Source organism: Equus przewalskii, chromosome 4 (assembly GCF_037783145.1).
Source record: "Equus przewalskii isolate Varuska chromosome 4, EquPr2, whole genome shotgun sequence".
Lineage (NCBI taxonomy): Eukaryota > Metazoa > Chordata > Mammalia > Perissodactyla > Equidae > Equus > Equus przewalskii.
Genome location: NC_091834.1, coordinates 73,707,088 through 73,726,417, shown reverse-complemented (window position 1 = coordinate 73,726,417; position 19,330 = coordinate 73,707,088). Strand labels below are relative to the sequence as shown.

The following is a 19,330-nucleotide window of genomic DNA, read 5'->3' as shown; positions in this document are numbered from 1 at the left end:
CTTTGGGAATTAGAGGGCTACATTTAGAACTGTACCTTCTAAATTATACCATTTACATTTTTACCTGCTATCATTTACATTCTGTTCTGCAATAATAATTAATGCCTTCCCAATATGGGATAAAATGAACTCTCTCAGGCCCAGAGTGTTATCCAGGAACCTACGGACAGTTGATACTTCTGTTGCCTTAGGGATTATCATTTCCTTTTGGGACACAACTGAACAATGCAGAGATTTGTTTTGGGATGTGTGTGTGTGTATTTTCCTGATTAATTTGAATGGGTAATAAGTGACTGAAAAAGTGAGTGGTCTGATGGAATACTACTCAGACGTAAAAAATAACAAAATCATCCCATTGACAACAATATGGATGGACCTTAAGGGTATTACGTTAAGCAAAATAAGACAGAGAGAAGTAGACAATTAACTCCACGAATAACTAGAACTTTTCTAACTTTTTGGACCTATAAAAACCATTTTCTCTTAAATTAGTAGATACTGTGTTATAAAGCTGCAGTGTTCTAGAAAATCAAGCTACTTTTGCTGCTAGAGTTCTAAAAATGTCCAAGAATACTACAAATCATAGATTCACAGAATTATCCAGAATGTTTCTATACTGTAGAGATGTGTACCTGGAGGAGTGAAGGAAAAGATTTTAGAGGCCGTTTGGCACCCATGGCTGTCATCTATATTGTCCAAAGAAGGGAAAGATTGTGAAATGGAATTGCTGGTGGAGCCTCTCTCTGGTCTTGTCAGCAAATCCTTTATGAAAAACACAGTTAATTCATTCTTCCACTCCAGACCTTTTAACAGGATACTAGCTGATAAACTGCCAGGCTTTATTGCTAGAATAGAAACAGACTGTGTCATATATCATATCATGACACTTGGTCCTATACAGGAGATTCCACATTCTCTAATGCAGTGTTTGACGGTTCTGAATTTTTGATGCATTTGCCTTACTTCCACACCTCACATATCAGGCTTCAATTGACATACTGAACATACAGAGATATTCAGAAGCTTTTATTTTTTATTACATACATTTAAGATTGTTATAAACATAATACATGTCCATGTTTAAAAATAACATATGAAGAATATATAGTTAAAAGGATCAGCCCCCTGCCCCATCTTTTCCTACTCATAATTCTGTTCCCCAGAAGTAACAGTGTTCAAGCATCTCCACCTCAAACTTCTTTGCTAGTTAACTTCATATATCTACATACTACATGTACTATGTCGCTGTTTCTTAATTTTCCACATAGACGTTATTTATTGACTTTCTGATAGATGAAGATTTAGCAAAGTTATTCCTCCACACCCTTGCCGCCACCACCACCTTCCAGTTTTGTTAGAGCACTATTTTACGACTTCTGTTGGTTGTTTTATCTACCGATTACAGACAGCATGTCTAGGCTCCTCGCTTCATGAAAGGATATCAGCGCCTCTCCTCTTGATTTGAACTCTCTTCCTTGTTTCCGTCTCCCAAATTTACACTTCCACTTATACACGTCAAGTTTAAAGGCATTGCATTGTGTTCTGTACCCATAATTAACACCTTTTTGATGTATAAATGGGTTGATCTTAAGAGTTAAAAATCAACATATTTTGGGCTGTGAAGTTTTTCTGGCCAATTTCACTAGTTATCCCATTTTATTCTACTTTTTGCCTCCTGAAAATTCTTTGAAAACTCTTATTTGCTGATGGTCCATCTCCAGTTCTCTTTATTTGTGTGTTCTTGTAGTTTTATGCCCTCTTTATTTCTAAGATCTAAAGAAGGGAAGAGGATAAACAAATGTGCTCAATCCACCAACTTGCACCAGAAGCTCCTTTTGAACTTGTGTTTTTTTCCCTGTACATATGCAACAAAAGAAAAGTATTGTACCAGCAATAATCTAGCTACACTTTCATATTTTTAGTAATGTGCTATTGGAAATACATTTTACACATATTATCTTTTTGTTTCTGCAGTTTAATACTTCATTATTGCTTTAAATTTAGGAAGGAAAATGTTCTAATCCAAAACACTCTGAGATAGCAAATTGGAAGGCAAACCCATGCTTTGGAAAATTTAAAGAAGCGTAGAAAAACTGACCATCAGTTTTAATTTGGTCTTTTGACTCTGACATTCTTAAAAAATATTGGAAACAAAAATGTTTCCTTTCACTGTATTGGCATGATATCTTGATTCCTTGTTTAGTCTCCTCCAATTATAGTTTATAATATGCCTGGCAGGCAATCGCCCATTTTGATATCTTCATCTGCACTGCAGGATAAGATAGTGACATGCTTTCCTCTTTCCTCTGCCTTCTCTAAAGCCTGGTTTACAATTTTAGTAACTCCCTGGAGCAAGTTACTGTACAGCATAAACATAGATTCCTGTTTATTCAGAGTGACAGTTTTGTTATTGCTGCATTATGAAAACAATCGTGATTCTAAATAAAATATAATCGTAAGTTAAAACCAGGAGGTCAACTTAACTGTAATATGCACACAGTTTAAAGTCCCAAGAATTGTGTTTCACAAAATTCATCTAGACTGAAGATACAATAATGACAATGTTTGCATGATTCATTTTTCAAGTATTTCAAATTTATGGCTCCTTGTTTTCTTATTGATCCCTAGTAGTACAATCTTTTTGGATATTTTCATTACCACTTTGTGAGGCTCAGGGCATCTCTTCATGTGCCCGCCAGGACAGACTCTGCATCCTGCATTGAAGGTGGCCTTTTGAAAAGCTGACTTCAAACAAAGAGAGGTAGTGCAGCTTTGTGGCGAAGGGGCCTGGCTTAGGGACCTGGCTTGGAGGCCAGGCGGTAGGTGCCAGGGCTGACTGAATAACCTTGAACACTTGATTTGCTCTCTCAAAGCTTATGAAATGGGAATAGTAACAGGACTTACCTTAGAGAACTGCCAAAAGGCTAAAATAAAACAATGCATATAAAACATGGCAAAATACCTACGCTTAAGTACACATTAAGGGTAAATTGTTTTCATTCTCACTCACTTGACTTATTAAGTATTCAGAAGTATTAATCCTGCCTGAGCACACAGAAATACCTACACATGAATTTCTCCTTAAGCTTTGGAGGACCTAAAACACATTCTGAGGATAGTTTTTCAGTATTAGAAACTTTCCCTTCTTTCATCTTAGGGGCGTGATTCGTTATTTTAGGAATTGCTTGCGCAATGGACAGATGGAAATATGAAGTCTAACTTTTCCCTCAATTAGGAGGTCGAGTTTGTGTATAGCTTCTTTATATCTAGATCCCTGTTTTTAGTAAGCTGCCTTTAGCGGTTTAATGTAGAGATTGGTTTCATAAAGCCTGAAAGCATGTTAAACCTGTTTAACTTTCACTTGACATAGCAAACAAATCCCTAAATTTCTAGGAGGGGAGTTTCTGAGTCTCTAACTAGGTAAAGGGGAGAGGATGACTCAGGGCTGGGGGAAACGTTAAAGACTCAATTTAATTCTGACTTTCTTTGTGACTTAAGTCGAGACGCTTTATTTATTCATCAATTTATGCATGTTTATCAACTTTGTTATGTTCCAGGAACTAGAGTACAGGGACAAATAAAATCTTCCTTTAGGAAACACACAGATGGGTTTGGATTGGACACGGGTTGCTTCCACCTTTTGGCTATTGTGAGTAACACTGCTATATACATGGGAGTATAAATTTCTTTGAGACCCTGTTTTCAATTCTTTGGGATATATATTCAGAAGTAGAATTGTTGGATTGTGTGGTAACTCTATTTTAAAATTTTTAAGGTATTGCCATACTATCTTCTTACAGTGGCTGTACTATTTTACATTCCCATCAAGAGTGTGCAAGAGAGCACTCCACATCTTTGCCAACACTTGTTATTTTCTGGAGGGTGTTTTTTATTTTTTTGGATAGTAGCCATTCACAACTGAGAGATTTTAAGCAGATTAGTCACCCAACAAAATATTTATTCTTAGGAAGATTATGGAGGAAGGAGTGTGGAGAAGGAACTGGAGCAGGCCTAGAGTGGAAGCTGAGAATGCCAGCTGGTCCCTGGGCAGTAAACTAGGCCTGATGTGATGAGGGCCTGAGCTAAGGCCGTGGGGCAGGAGGAGGGACTGGGGGAGAATTTTTAAGTACTCAGTGGAGAGGATGTGGAGGGGAAGGGAAAGGGAGGAGAGGCAGAGGGAAAGGGGAGGAGAAGGATGAATCGTGAATTCTTACCTCCTGGAATCAGTTGGGCAGGTGTATGGGTGTGGCTTTTTTGGGGGGAAGTGGGAATTTAGTGTGGTCGAGAAGACAGGGATGTGCAGGGAGGGAGGGGGTACAGAGTGGAATGGCAGTGCAGGGTGACGGGGAGAGGTAGGGCAAGTGAGTGGGCAGATAGAGGAATAAGTGAGTGAGAGTGGACTTGGGTCTGCTATGAGGGCTCAAATGCAATGCCTTTAGGTTTTAAAATAAATGAATCCACCCTCTCCAGCCGTCTGCTGACTGATCTCAATGTGCTCCATCTGTACATTATGAAACCTTCCATTACTTGGACCATGCTAAATATAATTGACGTAAAGAAATGATGGATCACCATTGATTTCCATTCTATTCCAAACACGAATTAGAAAATGTTCGCAAGTGCTTAAACAGGATTAGTTCATTCCCAGAATTTTGTCTTTTTTGCGTCTTTTGCTCTATGGACACACATGTAAGGACTTGCTTCATTTTTGACCTTGTACAGGGCCCTTTGGTGCAGATTAACGTGTTAATGAGATGTAGAAGAAAGGCAGGTCATTAACAAATCATTCCTCTAAAGTATTTGCAAATTTTGGATTATTCAAATAACAGCCTTGGAAAAGTTCCTTATGAGTTTTTATAAGATTTCTCTAGCACAATGCCGAAAGAAGTCTTCTTATTTTCAATCTGATTCTTCAAAGACAGTATCTTTTCCTTTAGTGTGCATCATCTTAAATATGATTTTCAGTACTATAAGGGAGAATGCATTATTTTCCTGTATCAATATAGGGACTGAAATAGAAAGGATCTGAGAAAAGTCTGTAAGAATGTCTTTCACTTATGCGTTTTATAGAGGTTCACAGTAGGAAACCTTAGGACTGGTATCTTAATTAAGCTTTTTTATGAGAACATGCATTTTAGTTCACTCCAAAATTATTTAAACGTATGTTGTTCATGTCTTTATTTAACGTATGGATAGGGCTGACCATAGGTAAAACTGTGATATGGAATTTTGGGGCAACTTATTTATACTTTACGTGTCCTACTTAACTCAAGCGTTCTTAGGGATCTCGCACTTCGACTTCTACCTCAAGCACACTCTTCCCAGCTGTACCCTATGGGACAGTGCCATCAGCCCTTCTTCTTTTAAGAATACACCCATTCTGGATATTGTCTTATGCTGCTATCTGACAGGGAAGAAACAGATACTGAATGTAAAAGACTGATAGCTGCTTAATGTGTTATTTCTCTGGGTGCATTTAATTTTTACATAATATTGCTTGGAAAGGAAATGCTTATCCCGTTCTAATGGGGTATTTGCCACCTGAAATGAGGATATATTTTGACAGGAAGGAATTCTGCTTATAGTGTTATATAGGCAACAAACAATGGCATGTATAAAACTAACTCTGTGGTGGTATTTTAAGAAATTTATTTAGATGATAGAAAAGGGGTACAGAGATTAAGGCTACCACTACTAATAATACATGTGCCTGGGATTTTAAAAGAATTAAAAAGAGAAAAATTAAGTTATAAGTGCTTCCCTGTTTTCTCCCTCTGGCCACAGCTGTAAGAGAATCCTGTATTTGGTAGCTTGGCCTTCTTAACTTCTAGGAGATATGTTGAATTTGTCGTCTTGGTTTGGGGCCTTATACACTACAGAGTCAGAAAATGGGGAAGGAAGAAAAAAGGAAGGGGGATTTGCACTGGAAGGATTTATTCAAGGGGAAAAAAGAAAGAACCAAGGAGAGAGCCAAAGAATAAAGAGAAAGGTCAGGAGCCATATGGGTTTTGTTTATTAGGTGTCGAGATGGAAAGGTGGAGACTGAGAGATCCGATGTGGGGTGACAGATAAGACAGAGGCAGGGTGTGGCAGATATGGAGAGGAGTGGGGCGCACAGAATTTTAGGAAGAATTTGTTGTGGGTAATTTTAGGAAGAATTTTAGGAATTTTAGGAAGAATTTGTTGTGGGTAATGATTGGACCACCTTTAATAGCTTTGAAAAACGCAAGCAAATATTGAAATTACTTTGTGTAACTGCACCATGTTTTTTGAATCTTATATTTTTCCTACCCCAACCTGGAATCAGTCATTTCTCCAAGAATTCAAGTCTACTCTTAGTGGAGAATGGTACTGAGAAATTGAGATCTGGGTGCTAGATGGACTCCTTGCTTCTTGGCCCCTTCATCAGGCAGTGCTAGGAAATAAATGCATATCCACACTACCCCCCACACACATACTTATACACACACACACAGCTGTATCTAATTCTATATCTATATCTAGTTATCTATCTATTTATATTAAAAGCTGTGAATTCAACCTACACTTCCAATTCCAATCCAATGCTAGAGGGTTTGTTCTAGCACTCTCCCTTTTTGATACCGAACTTGAAGTGAGTTCGCTCACCCGTTGCACAGCAAGCCAATCTCTGACACAGGGTGTGGTGGAAGAAGGTAGGAATTTTATTTTTGGACAGCGCTGAGCAAGGAGAGAGGGCAGCTAACGCTGAAATCCCAAACTCCCCGAAAAGCTAAAAGGAAGGGTTTTTATTTGGGGTTTTAGGTAGGGGAGGGGGAACATATGGCCTTGCTGGTCAGAGTTTTCCCACCAGCCTGTCTTTGGCCTCGAGACACTTGCAGAGAGGAGGGATCCTGTGACCTTTTTGGTCAGCAGCTTTCCCACCAGCCTGTATCTCTTTGCAGGGAGGAGATGATCCAGGTGCTTGTCCTTGACGGTGTCTGTCTCCACGGAGGATAGTGGATTCTGGAGCCAGGAAGAAAGAGAGTAAGCAGGGAATGAGTGTTTTGGTTTTAACCCCATGTATGCTGGGTTTAATGTGGGGAAACTGATATCAGGGTCGATATCATTTTCATATTTGAATTCCCTTCTCCAACAGTGACAAGCATGGCTCTCATTATCCTCAATGGCTTTACTTACTTGTTCAATCTCCTTATATCTAACCAATCTCCTGGCAGTGTGGGCCAACTTGCTGGTCTGGACTCTGCTTTACCTCTTGGCTGCAAGGTGAGTTCTCCTTGCTGCTGGGTAGAAAGCTGTAAGTGTTGACATGAAACCAAACAAAAGTTTCATAAACCTCTTAAAATCATTCATAAATGTTGGATTTCCTTCAATGTCAACAATCCAAAAGAAAAATAATAATTCTTCTTTTTTTAAAGATTGGCACCTGAGCTAACATCTGTTGCCAATCTTCTTTTTTCTTTTTCTCCACAAAGCTCCTCAGTACATAGTTGCATATTCTAGTTGTGAGTGCCTCTGGCTGTTCTATGCAGGACTCCGCCTCAGCGTGGCCTGAGGAGCGGTGTCATGTCTGCACCCAGGATCCGAACCGGCGAGACCCTGGGCTGCCGATGTGGAGTGCACGAACTTAACCACTTGGCCTCTGGGCTGGCCCCAGAAAAATTATTTAGCATCCAATTTTCCTGTCTAGTTGACAGTCCTGCAATGTATAGCTTTCTGTTCTTTTCATTACAAATTATACAATCTGGTAATGATATAGACCTTTGAGCATTATGGGAACTGTATCAATTATTTATAACACTATTACATGGAAAAATATTTTCTAAATTTCATGTAATAATTTGAAATTTAACTTTTGGAATATCACCTTTTTGCGTGTGGCTACCTGTTATTTCTGTACTAAAAACGTCATTTTAAGATCGCTTTCCCCAAGTCAGGACTGCTTTTGGAAGTTGCCAGTGCTGTTTTTTAATCACCTGAATGTGAGGTCACTAAAAAGAAGCGTGTGCTTCTCCAAGTAAAAATATCCCAATGTGTCTGGGTTTGATAGTTAAAGGAACATAGATCCTTGCCATCTATTTAACAATAAACTGAAAGAAGATACACAGTGCTAATTCTGGGAATTTACTCTCTGAGGTATCCAGAAATGTACTGATTACAATATACCTAGCTGTCAAAGAAAAATAAATAAAATTAATAAACCAGTCATTAGACAAATATAAAAGAACTATGTAAATGTGTGTGTGTGAGGTATGTGTGTAGGTGTGGCTAAGAGGTGTATGTACGTGTATGTGATCATGTGTGAATGTATGTGGTATAATGCGTGTACTATGATTCTATCTTACTATGTTTTATTAGTTTTTTTCTTAACCTATTAGTTTTTTTGTGTATATCCTGCTTGATATTTGCTGAGTTTCTTTAAATTTATATTTTTGACAAAATTTGGGAAAATTTTAGTCATTATTTTTTGAAATATTTTTTCTGTCCCATTCTCATTCTCCTCTCCTTCTGGGATTCCAAATATTTGTGGAATTGAAGGGAAACCTTTTGCTATTCTCCCACAGATTCTTAAGGCTCTGTTAGATTGTTAAAATATTTTTCTGCTTTTCTTCAGATTAGATAACTTCTATTATTTTATATTAAAGTTCACTAACTTCTCTAATTTAAAAATATTAAATAAATATTAAAGTTCATCTGTCATCTCTAATCTACTCCTAAGCAGACCTAGTGAAGTTTCATTTCAGATATGTAGTTTTCAGTTCTAGTATTTCCATTTGCTACCTTTTTATAGGTTCTTCTTCTCTGGTGAGATTTTTTACATTTGTTCATTCATTATGAGCATATTTTCCTTTATTGAGCATAGTTATAATACCTGCTTTAAAATAGTTGTCTGTAAACTCTAAAATCTGGGTCATCTCAAGGTCTGTTTTCGTTGATTGCCTCTTGAGTATGGGTTGCATTTTCCTGTTTCTTTGTTTATTTAGTAGTTTAGGATTGCATCCTGGACTTTAAGAATGATGTTTTAGAGACTCTGGGATTCTCCTATATTCCTCAGAAGAGTGCTCATTTTTTTGGTTTTAGCAGGCAATAAACTTGGCTAAACTCATACTCCCAGCTCTGTCTCCCCTGTATTGGGTAACAGCTAAAGTACCTATGTCATTCTTTTTGCCCTAACTGGGATGGTTGGAGTTTACCCTGTGCATGTATAGTGCAGAGTTCAGCCAAAAATTTGGATAGAGTTTACGCCTACGATTTGGAGCTCCCCTTCTCTTGCTCTCTCCACTCAGGATTTTCCAGCTGCTGTGATCAACTGAACTCTGTTCTCTCATTCTTTACACCAGAAAGACCCCTGGATTCTGTCAGAGTTCCAGAGACGCAGCACTGAGCCAAACCGGGTCCTACCCTTAGACAAAAGGCTGTAAGACATGGGGAACTCACCCAGTGCTGATCCTTTCGTTGTATAGCTTCTCTCCTACATCCAGATTCTGTCTGCCTTGGCTTATTCTCAGGTACTTTCAGGTAGTTGCTTTTTGCATTTTGTCCAGAGTGCATAGTTGTTGTCTGCAGGAGGATGGATCCAATAGGAGCTCCTCAGCCATCACCAGAAAGGGAATCCTCTGATTTGTATTACCCTACTTAGAGTAATGTATTTGCTTCTATAACTAACATTGTATCTCAACAAGTAAATAGTAAATTCCATGTGTTCAATTTATCCCTTTTGTAAGTGCAGACTAATCCTGAAGGATTAGTCTGTTGCTATAGATCTAGAAAGTGTAGCTATGCCAAGGTTTAGGGTTAGCTGATTTAAACACTTACATATACCTGTGTTGGGTTTTGTAGTATACTGAAATTTAAGGATGATGCAAGATATTTGAACTCACTTTTCACAATTTTATTTATTTTTAGACTAAGATAGAGTGATGAAAGGAGAAGTTTGTTTTAAATATATGACTTCAGTGTGCTGGTATTTGTATTTCTCTGCTATTGGTATGCTGTCCAAAGTGGTAGCCGTGCCACATGTGGCTACTTACGTTTAAAGTGAAGTAAATGAAAAGTTCAGTTGCTCACCTACTATGCACGTTCCAATTACTCAATAGCTACATATGGCTGGCAGCTTCTGTATTGGGCACAGAAGAATAGAATATTTCCGTTATCAGAGAAAGCTCTACTGGATGACACTAAACAGAGTGCTGCTCTGTAACGCCAAGGAAGATACTTACTGGGAATTATGTGTGTTCAGTTGGTCATCTGAAATCCACAGGTATAGACTCTCTTACCGACTAGAGCCATCCCTTGGTGGGCACTGAAGTTTACCCTCTTTTGTCACATTAGCTGTTTTTTCCCTTTATGGCTTGGCAAACTATGGAGATCACTGCTTTGTTCCTGTGAAATATTTCTGTAGTCTTAAAGACAGGATAGTTTGATTGGCTTCCATTTATTGGGGACTTAACTATATTCTAGGCACTGTGCTTAGCACTTTATCTACATTATCTCATTTAATTATTATAAGAACTTTATGTCATAGGTGCTATTAGGCTCTCCGTTTACAGGTGGAAAAGCCAAGACACAGAGGCTAGACAGGTTGCTCACAGTGCCATGTTAAGTGAGAAGTGAAGCCAGGATTTAATTGTGGAAGAATAAAGGAAGTGGAAGAATATGTATTTTTGATATTCCCTGTGGGAAACTTTCTAAAGATTAAAACTCGGGGACAAAACTGCTTTACTTTCATGAACAGAAATACAGCACAAAAGAATTGCACAGAAATTAGTCACATCTTTTTAGACTCATTAAAAACATCAGTTATGTATCTTGCCTTAGTCACATAAATTCCTGATCTAGGAGTGTTTGCAGAAAAATATTTATACTCCCTTCCCTCTTTCACCTCTCTCAAACGCCAAACTTCCTTTCAAATTACCAGCTTCTACATCACAGAACATCTTTATAATTCTGCCCCACATCACTCTCCAGACCGAGGGCCCCTCACCCTCTTTTATTCTCTTTTAGCAGTATAAGTTTTGTTTGTTTTTTATTATCCATTTAAAGGTGATTTACATTTTAATATCTCACACAAATATGCATTTCTGTGTTTTAAACTTCTTTATTCTACATAAAAGAATTTCTTGGCTAAATTCATTTACTTTCATTCAGAAGATTTCACCTTTTTTATTAGCATGTATTGATTTTATCTTTTCATTGATCGTTTCCCCACCATTACCCTTTCCTGTAATATTATATGAAAAATGTTTCAATGGTTTTGACCTCTTAAATTTAAAAGTTGGGATAAAAATTTCTTTTTCTGAGGAAATGACTCATCCAAGAGAGGGAGCATGATGCTCACAATGCTGAAGCTGGAGCGCAGAACTGCTCTCTTGCTCTGTTTTTTTTCCTTTTTTTTTGGTGAGGAGGATTTCCACTGACCTAACTTCTGTGCCATTCTTCCTCTGTTTTGCATGTGCGTTGCCACCACAGCATTGCTTGATAAGTGGTGTCGGTCCACACTCGGGATCTGAACCTGAGAACCTGGGCAGTCGAAGTGGAGCACGCTGCACTTAACCACTAGACCGTGGGGCCAGTCCCTCTTGCTCTGTTTTTTATATCTCTCAAATACTGTGTCCTCTCTTGCTCCCATAAAATGTGTCTTGGTGGAATCACCAGCTCGGCTTCATCAGCTGTCTTTGGAAACAGAATAGACTGGACTGACCACCTCAAGCTCCCTTAGATCTGTATTTGTAACAAACGAGTAACATCTGTAAAATACATTTTCTCAGCAAAGGAAAGCATGACATTATTATTGTGACACGCTTTTTCTTAGATGTGAATAGAGGAAAAAAGTTCTAAAATATCCAAAAAATATTGATGAAGCACATTTAATAAAATTTTATAAAACATTAAAAAAAATCTGACTATAGTTAGACATACAAGTAGAACAAAGATTTAACAGTGGCTTTTGGCCTCAAATAAATGAAGTGAAATTGTCCTCATCAAAATGTTGTTTGCTTACTATATAGCCATCATATAAAAGAAGAAAAATCTGCTGGGAGATCCCATAGGTTCAAATCACTGAAGTTTATTTATTTGTATTTAGAGACAAAAACAGGAGAGCCCTCATAATTCTGTCATGAACCCCAAGAACAATAGTTTCAGAAACGTGCAAATTTCCTTTGATATTCAGCTGCAAGAAGCTCTCCGAAAGAATTTTCCAGCCATTCTTATTTTGGAAATGCAGCTGGATAATTATCCACATGTGGCAGAAACAGGAAGGCCTTATTTCCTCAACATTTTCCCACTCTGCTTTTCAAAGAGAATTTGAAAATATTTTTGTAAAGGGATGGGATTCCCTAGGTTTCCTAATAGCTGAAATCAGTTAGTCTACATTAAAGTGCTACATTTTTTCCCCCTGGGTGGAGCACCTGTGTTTTCCCTATCTCAATTTCTTTTTTTTTTAATTCACAGGACATTTTTATGGTTACTTGATGAATGAGCATGTTAATATGCAAAACTGCAGTTGATTTTTGTGAGGCTCACAGCAGATCCATTTATTACCTGTCAAAAGAGTCAAGGGGAAAAGTACTTTAAATAGAAAAATTAGAAGAATCAATCATTACTCTATTTAGAAATGAATTTCTACATCAAGGTAGCATCAGCTAGTTTAGGGCGATTCTTGATTTACTTCTTTTTCTTTTTACTTCTTTGTATTTTAACTTTGTCCATGATGAATAATTATTGTTTGTGTGATGAAGAAGAAGACAGAACAAGAAAATGAAACACTTGCCTATTCCCTTTTACTCATGAGACAAGGAAGGCAGGATTTAACAACATAAAGGACTTCACTCTATTATTGAGTGCATCATTCTCCCTTTTAGATATATCTTCACCTAGTATTAGCACCATGTAGATCAGCAGTGTCCAATAGAACTCTTTGTAATGATGGAGACATGCATATGTGCTGCTCAACACTCTAGCTACTAGCCACATGTCCCTCCACTGTAGCACCTACAATGTAGCTTCTGAGACTGAGGAACTGAATCTTTAATTTATTTAATTTTAATTAATTAAAATTCATATAGTCATGTATGGCTAGTGGCTTCAATATTGGACAATGCAGACTTAGATATATCCAAAACAAAAACTAGTCACAAGCATCTAAAAAGCATTGCAAAGAACAGGAACCAGACAAGGATGCCACTTTCACCACTCTTACTTAGCTTAGTATTGGAAGTCCTAGCCGGAGCAATCAGGCAAGAAAAAGAAATAAAAGGGATCCAAATTGCAAAAGAAGTGAAACTGTCACTATTTGAAGATGACATGATTTTATATATAGAAAACGCTAAAGAATCCACTGAAAACTTTTAGAAATAATGAATGAATACAGTCAAGTCACAGGATACAAAATTAATATACAAAAATCAGTTGCGTTTCTATACACTAACAGCGAAGTAGCAGAAAGAGAAACTAAGAATACAATCCCATTTACAGTTGCAACAACAAGAATAAAATACCTAGGAATAAACTTAACCAAAGAGGTGAAAGATCTGTACACTGAAAACTATAAAACATGGTTGAAAGAAATTGAAGAAGACACAAAGAAATGGAAAGCTATTCTGTGCTCTTGGATTGGAAGAATTAACGTAGTTAAAATGTCCATACTTCCTAAAACAATCTATAGCTTCAGTGCAATCGCTATCAAAGTTCCAACAACATTTTTCACAGAAATAGAACAAAGAATCCTAAAATTTATATGGTACAACAAAAGACCCTGAATAGCCAAAGAAATCCTGAGGAAAAAGAACAAAGCTGAAGGCATCGCACTCCCTGATTTCAAAATATACTACAAAGCTATAGTAACCAAAACAGCATGATACTGGCACAAAAACCAACACACAGGTCAATGGAACAGAATCAAGAGCCCAGAAATAAACCTACACATCTATGGACAGCTAATTTGCGACAAGGGACCCAAGAGCATACGATGGAGAAAGGAGAGTCTCTTCAATTATATGGTGTTGGGAAAACTAGACAGCCACAGGCAAAAGAATGAAAGTAGACCATTATCTTAAACGATGTACAAAAATCAACTTAAAATGGATTAAAGACTTGAATGTAAGACATGAAACCATGAAACTTCTAGAAGAAAACATAGGCAGTACGCTCTTTGACATTGGTCTTAGCAGCATATTTTCAAGTACCATGTCTGACTGGGCAAGGGAAACAAAAGATAAAATAAACAAATGGGACTGCAAACTAAAAAGCTTCTGCACAGCAAAGGAAACCATCAACAAAACAAAAAGACAACCTAACAATTGGGAGAAGATATTTGCAAACCACATATTAGATAAGGGGTTAATATCCGAAATATACACAGAACACATACATCTCAACAACAAAAAAGCCGACAACCCAGTTAAAAAATGGGCAAAAGATCTGAACAGAGATTTTTCCAGAGAAGATATACGGATGGCCAACAGGCACTTGAAAAGATGTTTAACATCATTAACTGTCAGGGAAATGCAAATCAAAACTACAATGAGCTATCACCTCACTCCAGTCAGAATGGCTATAATTAACAAGACAGGAAACAACAAGTGTTGGAGAGGATGTGGAGAGAAGGGAACCCTCGTACACTGCCGGTGGGAGTGCAAACTGGTGCAGCCACTATGGAAAACAGTATGGAGTTTCCTCAGAAAATTAATAGGTCTACCATATATCCAGCTATTCCACTGCTAGGTATTTATCCAAAGAACTTGGAAACACAAATGCAGAAAGATACATGCACCCCTATGTTCATTGCAGCATTATTCACAATAGCCAAGACTTGGAAGCAACCTAGGTGCCCATCAAGGGACGAATGGATAAAGAAGATGTGATATTTATACACAATGGACTACTACTCAGCCATAAGAAATGATGAAATCTGGCCATTTGTGACAACATGGATGGAACTTGAGGGAATTATGCTAAGTGAAATAAGTCAGAGGGAGAAAGTCAAATACCATATGATCTCACTCATAAGTAGAAGATAAAAACAATGACAAACAAACGTATAGCAACAGAGATTAGATTGGTGGTTACCAGAGGGGAAGCGGGGAGGAAGGAGGTGAAAGGGGTGATTAGGCACAAGTGTGTGGTGATGGATTGTAATTAGTTTTGGGTGGTGAAATGATGTAATCTACACAGAATTCAAAATATATTACTATGTACACCTGAAAATTATATAATGTTATAATCCAGCATTACTGCAATTAAAAAAATGTTTATTTAAAAAATAAATAAATGCTAAAAAAAGAAATAAAAAAATAAAAAGTACTGTAGAACTATTTGTGGTTACACAAAGTTGCATTTGTTATTTACACGTAGTTTTTTTGGATGTTTATTTTCTGTATAAATGATTAGATGTGTTTATAAAATGGATGTCCATACTTATCAAAAGTAAACTAGAATTCTGCTACTACACTGTTGGTTACAGGAGAAAGTAAGAATAATGCAGGTCAAAACTAAAATGAAATACTACAAGAATATGAATAATCTCTAAGATAGTCATAAGTCATTGTCCTTGATTCTAAGATTTCAGAAAAGCTCAGGGGTGTGTTAAGAAATGTTAGACCCTCAACAACACTAGCAGTAGGGAAAGGAAATAAACTAGGAGTATGCAGGACAGAGCCTGTGAAACTCCCAGCTGCGGGACCTGACCCTGCCTGAGCAGTGAGAGAGGTACAGCAAGACTGACCTTGGTTTCAACAGGAATCAGAATCAACTTGACAACACTAACAACAAAAAAGCTAAAACAACTAGGGATTTACATTTCTGACTAGGGAGGCTTTAATCATTATTTTAGTTTCCAGTAGGTAGAGTAGGGTTTTTTAAAGTCATAAAGCAGAGAATTGGAGAGAGTTAAGGGGTGAATATTTGGGAGTGGTTGAGTGCTTGAGGAGTAGACCAGGCTAAGAATAGAATTCATGCTACTCCCAGAAGGCCAATGGACATCATTCCAGGACATATTTTGACATATTTGGCCAGTTAGAATGGTTTGTGGTTTTTTTTGACATTGAGGGGAGGGAGGGATAATGGTGATGAGAAGAAAAACAGCAGTCTAAATTGCTAATTGCCGGTCAATCAATCGATTTCTTTAAAAAGTTAGTTTCATGAAGAAAGAGAGTACATGTTTGGTTAACTCCTATATCTCCAATACCTGGTCCAGTGCCTTGCACGGTGTTGGTACTCTACAAATGTTCATTGGATGAATAAATACAAAGGCTTTTTAAAAGAATTTGGATGTCTTAGAGAGGATGGCCTCATGCATCGGTCTGGATGTTGGAGCAGATGACCTTTAAGATCTTCCAACTCTGAGATGACATGATTTTATGCATAAACAACACTTGATATTTTAACTCCAGCCAAAATGTCTGGATATCAAGATAACTTAATTTCCTAGGACTCTAAGCTTTATTTGCTAGAGCCACGTAAGTATTGTTTGTTCTTCTTAAAAATTAACACAAACATGTTAGCTGACTTTAATAAGGCACCATGCTTTCAGGATCAAAGTGAATCAACAGATTCTGGCATTATGCAGTCCAGTGTTTTTTTCTTTATTATCTTTCAAAACCCTCTAAAAATGAATTAGGTATTTCTAGTGATCTGAATCAGTTAGAAAATTAGTAAGGGCAAGTGGTTTTGGGACCCGTTTCATTCTTTTTAACATTTCTTCCATTTCTTTATCCACTCTTCTGTGTCAGGGAGGTACCCAATGCTCTCACATTTCTGCACTTACCTTGTAGGACCAGCACTTATGTGACAAATCTCTTCCATTAGCTCTTATCAGGGCAGGTCTAACTGATTACCATTGCTCATGCCGCCCTCCAGGGTGTGATCTCTGCCAGTCCCTCTGACTTTGCCCAAAGGCAGGGCCACACTGAGGCACCTTGTGTTTTCTGAATCTGTGTACCATACAGGTTCACACTTCTTCCTCTATATGTGTTGCAGTCCCTCTTTTACTCGTTGAGAGTCTTAATTCTATTCTGCCTAATACCAGTATGCCTGACAAATTCCATTTCATCCTGGAAGCACATCTTTCTCTCTAATGATCCCTTGTTTCCTTGCTCCCACTATACCGTATATTTCACTGTATGATAACACTTATCACAGTGTCCTGAAATTTAAAAAGTTTTTCTGTATGGGACTCCAACTGTATTGCCAGGATGTGAATAATTTAGGGGCAGGGAACACGACTTAGTTATGGAGCTCAGAATGCCACTCCAATGCAAATACCATGAGGGTAGAGACTGGGTCTGTTTTGTTTACTACGGTAACCCAAGAGCTTAGAACAATATCTGGCCCACTGCAGGTGTTAAATGAATGTATCTATACTCCGATATCTCTCATAATAGAGAGGTTTACTATTTGCTGAACAACTGAATGGTTCAGAAGTTGTAGGTTCAGTCCTGGATCTACTGCAGGCCATGCTTGATCTTAACAGTTAATCTGGCTGTGACGTTTGCACTGAAATTTGCAAGTGGAAATACTTTACCATCATCTTTAGATAACGTAATTATAAATAATTGAACCACGGATTCTTTAAGATTAGAAAAACCTTTATAAAGGCTATCTCTTTTTGAGGCATTGATAACATGCTAGGCACTGTTGTAAGCACTTTACATATATTAACTCGTTTTAATTAATTTATTGTTACTAACTCATAACATTGAGAGATAAACAACATTATCCCCATTTTACAGATGGTAAAACTGAGGCACAGCAAGTCTACACGACTCCATGAGGTCACACAGCTGGGGGGTACAGAGCTGAGAGTCGGCCCAGCCAGTGTGGTATCAAGGTCCCTTCTCTTAACCTCCGTATTAGCTGCTCTTTTGTGACATTGTTAGTCACTTTCTGTTAACCACTTCCACCCATGGGGATGCTTTCAGTTGTAAATTACAGAAAAATCCATTTCAAAATGACTTAAATTACCTAGAGGATTTTATTGGCTCATGTAACCAAAATGTCCTGAGAGAGGTCAGACTCTAGGATAGCCCTGGTTTGGTTCCCCGTGATTCACACAGCTCTGCCTTCCTCAAGACGTCAGCCTCATCCTCCACTGCTTGGAGGCTCTGCTAGGGAGCTGGCTATTGTTGTTCTAGGCGCCACCATCCAAAGGAAGAAGCAACGTCTCCAGTTGTTCCCCAGAAGAGAAAGCTTCTATTACGGAGCCCCTGCAAATACCTCCTCTAGACTTACAGACAGAAATTAGGTCACATACCTTCCAGTACCAGTGGCCAATGAATAGGCTTATGCAGGTCATTTTATGCCTAAACTGCCTGCCTCACCGCTAGATCCGGTGACGGAGTCAGCTTTCGCTGCAGCACACGAGGTCCTCATGGGACATGTGAACAAGCAAACTAGGATGGTTGTTATCAAGAGCAGAGGGAGAGACGGGTAGGCAGGGAGACCCACTGCTCGCTACATCCCTCATTTTGAGGATGCAGGGCCTCAGAGATATGGTGACATCACAGAGTTGGTTAGCAATCCATTTATCTTTGAGCTGTAAACTTCTAATCACTTTCTAACAACCTCTTCGAGGAACCTTTTAAAATCATAGCTTATTGGAACTCTTCGGAGGAAATAACATTTATCTCTAAATAATTTTTACAAAATATGAAATAAACTACTAAGAAATGGGAATATTTTAGTTAATTGTGAAAGAGATAACAGTCTGAAAATAGAACTGAGTTATTTAACTCTCACTGTGTTCTTAGTAGTACTTTATAAAAACAGTATACTGCAATATAGTACGATCTGCAGCATAATTTACTACTCTAGATTTGATTTTTAGTTCCACTGTGAGCCCAGATGCCACTGTGATCGAAAACCTCTCCGAAAAGTAAGAGGTTGGAATATATCACAGAACATCTGCTAATCAGCCCTATTGCAATCTCAGTTCTTCTCCATTTCACTAACATTGCGTATACCATGTTTAAAACTGATCTCAAGCTAACTCTAATAGACATGCGTTCGTCTGTTCATTTATGTAATGAGTTCTGTGTTTATTGAGGGCCAAGCACTTGGGGACAGAGTGATGGGTACTTGTCACTTGTTGCAGTTGAATTGTCTGTGGAGTCTCAGGATTTCTCTCCTGAGAGGCTTCCTCCTAATTTGGTCCTCCCTGCCTGACTGAGCCTTCTTAAATCCTGCCCGCAGAGCAACTTTTATAAAACCCCCATTCAATTATACCTTATTTCTGCTTAAATAACTTCAATGGCTTCCCGAGACCTCTAGGAAAATATTCAAAATCTTTAGAATGGCTTAAAAGTGTTTTCACAAGATAGCTTGGATGTGCCTTCCCAGCCACAGTTCATGCCAC

At 38.0% G+C, this 19,330-nt stretch overlaps 1 long non-coding RNA gene across 1 annotated transcript in view; it reads left to right on the top strand.

The window, feature by feature from the left end:
- Positions 1 to 19,330, top strand: part of LOC139082891 (uncharacterized) — a 41,389-nt gene that overhangs the window by 16,509 nt on the left and 5,550 nt on the right. Inside the window, exon 2 of the long non-coding RNA XR_011539235.1 lies at positions 6,924 to 7,005. This is a non-coding gene — a long non-coding RNA (uncharacterized lncRNA). The remainder of the gene's footprint in view (positions 1 to 6,923; positions 7,006 to 19,330) is intronic.